The sequence below is a fragment of the Microtus pennsylvanicus genome, chromosome 1 (genome assembly GCF_037038515.1).
Source record: "Microtus pennsylvanicus isolate mMicPen1 chromosome 1, mMicPen1.hap1, whole genome shotgun sequence".
NCBI lineage: Eukaryota > Metazoa > Chordata > Mammalia > Rodentia > Cricetidae > Microtus > Microtus pennsylvanicus.
Window position 1 is genome coordinate 198,915,610 of NC_134579.1, and position 5,602 is coordinate 198,921,211.

Sequence of the window (5,602 nt, forward strand, 5' to 3'; positions counted from 1 at the left end):
AATGGCAGCCAGTGCTGCAGGGGGAAAAATCATGTGGGCTTGTTTGAGGTTGAAACGTGAAGCAAATATGCCATGCGGGAAAGTTTCTTATCAGGATTGCGCCACTCTGACCAAGCGGGAAGTGCGGTTTGGTGACTGCAGCAGGAATCCACAGCTATTGCCCTTTAGTCTGCTAGAACAGAGAAGGCTGAGATGGGACACCCACATGTCAGGTGTACAAATGAACAGTTTCTTCAGAGTGGCAGAAGGCATAGCCGTCATTACAGTGCTGGCCTTGTGTCTCCCTGTGATCCTCCACACAGTTTACTCTGCCGCCTGCAGGAAAGGAAACAGGCTGAAAGAGCCTACGTCCCTTGCTAAGACACGTACCAGCCATAACTGACCGCTGGCTGTGTGTCTCCTTCCTCTGGGTGTTAGAGTCCCGGTGCCGGCTCTAGTCTTTGGCTCCCTTCCGCTAAGGCTGGTAACCAGCAGGTTGGATTAGCCATCTACTGGGCTCTTCACCCCTAGTAAGCTGCACAACAAACAGGATTATCTTCTCTATGCCCAGGACTCATTTTTATAAAGTCAGCCTACAAAGAAACCAATTGCCCTATGGCATTTGCATACCTTCTTTGTTTTGGTTACTGTCTCTCCCCGTCCTTCCCCCCCTCAAATCCTTATGTCCCCCTTCCATCCCCAGGATTCACCACTTCTGTTTGCACTTCATGTTCGTCAACATGCGCCGTTCAGATAGTGTGTATCATTTCCCAGCCACTCTGCCTCTTCTGAACAGTGGTCATGGTTCGGAGGTATTAGCCAGTCTCTGCTTGAGTGACGGCACCAAGAAGCTTTGCTGCTTCTTTTGAGTGGCTTATCGCCCAGTTTAAAAACCTAACTGAGGGTCCAGAGAAATGACTCAGTGGATTCCAGTTCAAATCCCCGGTAAAAATCCTGGGTGAGGCCAGGCACATGCCTTTAGCCTTAGAGCTGGGGGAAAAGGTGATGAGAAGATTGGCTGGGTTTTCTGGCTGCCACTCCAGCTCTCGATTCAGTGAGAGACCCTGTCTCAAGGGGTAAGGTAGACAGGGATAGAACAAGACGCTGACATCCTCCCCTGAGCTCCACATGCGCGCACTCACACATACAAGTATGCACATACATCATACACAAAATATCATATGCAGATGCTGCACACACAACACAAACAAAAACCTGAGTTGACATTTTAAAGCTGTCTACACAGCCTTATGAACCCAGGTTTTTAGGGTTTTGTTTCTTTGGCTTTGTTTTTGCAACAATACGATTTGTGTTTTTTAATGATTTTTTTTCATTTTTCCCAAAGTTTACATACACTTACCATCTTATCAACTTTAATGCATTTAATCAATGGTATTAAATGCATCCATCACATTGCAAGAGAACAACTGCACCATACACCTCGATTCCTTGCCCGGTACTGAGAATGAAGCCTAGGTCTTTGCACACTCTACCCCTGAGCTGTATCTTACTCCCTCTTGTTTTTCTTTTTAAATTGCATGTATTTAGAGTGTGTGCGTGTGCATATGTACATGCCATGGTGCTCCTCTGGAAGTCAGAGGACACCTTGGAAGAGCCAGTTCTCTCCTTTTATTGTGTGGGTCCCAGGGATCGAACCCAGGCTGTCAGGCTTGACAGCACGTATCTTTACTTGCCAAACCATCTTGCCAGCCTTATTTTGACTTTTTATTTTGAGAGACTAAGTGGCCCAGGCGAGGCTTGAACTCATTCTGGAACCCCTATCATCATGGAATTTGGGATCCTCCTGCCTCAGCCTCCCCAGCAGCTGGGTGTACAGATCTTTCATTCTGTATAACTGAAAGTGTGTACCCATTACACACAACTCGGCATTATCCTTTCTCTTGGTCTCTTGCAGTCACCGTCTCTATGATCTTGTCTGTTCCAGTTATTCCCACAACTGGGCCGCACTTCTATATTCTCATAACTCTAATATTTCACTTAGTATAATGTCCTCAAGGTCCAGCTATGTTACGGCATATGTCGGAATTGCATTCCCTTTTAAGGCTTACCTTTTCATTGTGCACATGTGTGTTTATGTGTGTATGATTGCTTTACCCACTCATCCACCAGTGTGCAGTGATATGCACCCACAGCTTAACTGCTGTGAGCATGTTCAAGACTCTTCTTTTAGTTCCTTGAGAGAGACTTGACTCTCAACTTCTGGAATAAATGCTCAGAAGCAGAATTGCTGGGTCTTATAGCTGTTCTGTTTTTAAGTTTCTGAACAGTCCCATGATATTTTCTATGCCAGCCATACAATTTTACATCTCTACATACTAACATTATTAAAAGAAGAGATACATTTTCCATGCCTTCACCAAATCTTGTGGGAGCACACACACATACACCGAGTCCTAACGTATGAAGTGATATGCCATTGTTATTTGATGTGTATTTGCTTAATGATTTAGAATGCTAAAAAACTTTTCAATTGCTTATTATTCATTCATGTATTATCTTAGGAGAAACGTCTGCTCAAGTCATCCCCATTTTAAATTTGTTCCTGTGTCTGTTTCTTTTGAATCAGTGTGATGACCAAAATGCCAACAGAAACAACTTAAGGGAGGAAGGGATTTTGTAGTTGGTTTTCCTGTTTTGTTTTGTTTTTTTTAACTCTTTAGGGCACTGCTACCCAGCTACCAAATAAATACATGGAGACTTAGATTTACTTGTGAATGCCTGGCCTTACCTTGTTTGTTTCTAGCCTGCTTTCCTAACTTTAATGATCTCATTTCTCTTTATATTATATAATATATATTTATATTATATATTTTTATATTATATTTTGCCTCTGGACTTTTTACTTTTCTTTATTCTATATATTCTATATATCTTTCTTTCCTTCTTACTCCATGGCTGGCTATGTGACTGCATGCATGGCTGGTCCCTGACATCCTCCTCTCCCTCTCCTTTTTTATTTTTTGTTCCTCCTCTCTTGAGCCTAGATTTCTCCTCCTATTTATTCTCTCTGCCTATAGCCCTTCCTATCCCTCATCTGCCCACCTGTTGACCATTCAGCTCTTTGTTAGATGAATCAGGTGTTTTAGGCAGGCAAAGAAGCATAGCTTTATAGAGTTAAACAAATGCAACACATCTTTGTGTCACTAAACAAATATTCCACAGCATAAATGAGCGTAACACATCCTCAACTAGTATTCTACATCAGGATTTGTTTTGGCTCTTGGTTTCAGAGGTATCAAGACATATATTTGAGGGCATGGCGTAGAAGATATAAGTTCATATCATGGTGGCCAGGAAGCAGAGGAAGGGGTGTATTACTTCTATAATTTTCCCCTTTTATGATCTGAGCCCCCAGCCTGGGTAGATGGTGCTTCCCACCTGAAGAGTAGGTCTTTCACCCTAGTCCAACCATCTACAAATGCCCTCAAACACATACCCAGAAGTGTGTTTGACTGACCTCTAAGTAACTCTAAATGCGTTCAAGTCATCAATTAACATTGACCATTAGGCTTGTGTACCTTTCTGCCGCTGTGACAAAACAGCCTGACAAACGAAAACAGGTGGGAAGTGTTTATTTTGCTTCCCAGTACAAGGTTGTAGACAACCGTGACAGCAGCAGCAGGAATCTGAAGAAGCTCGTCCAATTCCCTCCACAGTCAAGAAACAGAGAGCAATGATTCCTTCCCTTCTGCTCACCCTCTTCTTCTTGTATAGCTCAGCTGCCCCAGCATAAGGAATAATGTACTTATAATAGCTGGGCCTTCCCACTTCAATCATCTTACTCAAGATAATGCCCTAGAGGTATACACAAAGGGCCACCTCCCAGGTAGTCTAGGTTTCATAAACTGAAAATTGAGATGAGTCAATCACAAGACCCCCTCTTGTCAGCTTGATACCCAAATACAACATCATTTTAAATCATAACCTTTTACTCCTTATCACCAAAGGTCCGTGCTCCTCTCATAAATCAATATACAACCCAATTACAAAAGTCTCCATAGTCTAACAATTACAACAGTTTAAAAAGTCCAAAGTCCATCTCACATCTTAAGCTGTGATATCCTGTAAAATTAAAAAGAAGTTGCATAATTCCAACAAACAGTGGCACAGAATGAACATCATCATTCCAAAATGGAAGAACTGAGACATAGTGCTAAGTGATTGGGCCAAACTGCCGAAATCCAACAGGGCAAATGCCAAATCCTAAAGCTCCATGTCTGGCATCTGAGACTCAAGATGAAATTTGCTGACATCCAAAATGCTTACTTAGCTTGTTCCGTCCTTCCGACTCTGCCGCATGCGTAACACATAGCCTCTCTCTAAAGCCAGACCCACTCCAATCCCGCAGCTTTCCACAGAGACATGCTAGAGAATGTTAAATTAAGTTAAATAATGTAAATAATTAATGTTTAAAAAGTAAATACCTACCTCTGATTTCTATATTTGTTTTACAAGTTTTGGGTGTCTTTAGCTAATTGCAGAGTAGTTTATTGTTCTTATGATGTTATAAATAGAACTGATTTAATAAATCCCAGTTTAAATTGTTCGTTGCTTTTGTGTAAAAATGGAGTTGATGTATATTCAGTTTGTATGGTGCTACATTCCTGAATTCACTTATTCTCAATTCTTCTAGACAGTGGTCTGTCAATTTCTTGCCCTTTCTAATGAAGTCATTTATGGTTTTACTGGATTTTTTTTCATTTTTTTCTAATCCCAAATCCATTTATATCTGCTAGGACCACTCTCAGTTGTAATTTCTGCTGCCTTTAGACTTAGTCTTCTCTTTTCTATGCTGTAAGTTGCCAAATTAGGTTGTTGATTTAATTTCTTTTTGGTTTAGGGATTTCTTTTTTTTTTAAATTTATTTATTTATCTAAGGATTTCTGCCTCCTCCCCGCCACCGCCTCCCATTTCCTTCCCCCTCCCCCGATCAAGTCCCCCTCCCTCATCAGCTCGAAGAGCAATCAGGGTTCCCTGACCTGTGGGAAGCCCAAGGACCACCCCCCTCCATCCAGGCCTAGTAAGGTGAGCATCCAAACTGCCTAGGCTCCCCCAAAGCCAGTACGTGCAGTAGGATCAAAAACCCACTGCCATTGTTCTTGACTTCTCAGTAGTCCTCATTGTCCGCTATGTTCAGCTAGTCCGGTTTTATCCCATGCTTTGGTTTAGGAATTTCTAAGACAAGATCTTGCTATGTAAACCTGACTAGAACTTTCAGTGTGGACCAAATTGACCTCGAACCTGAAGTGGTTCTTCTGCCTCTGCCTCTGTACTGCTGAGATTACAGCTGTGAGGCTGCACACTTGGCTTCTTTCTCGTTTTTTTTTTAAAAACATAAACTTTATAGCTATAAATTTTGCATTACTCTGACCTTGCTGCATTTTATAGGTCTTGGTATGTTGTGTTTTCAGCTTCATCCATTTCTTGTTTGCAATTTGTCTTGTGATTTCTCTCTAAATCAGTGGTTATTTAATATATTTAATAGAATATTTAATTTCCATAAAGTGAGTTTTTCATATTTTATTTCAATTTCTAACTTCATTTTGTTGTGGTAGGAGAGGACACTTGATTTCTATTATCTTTTTTCACTTGGAGATATGTG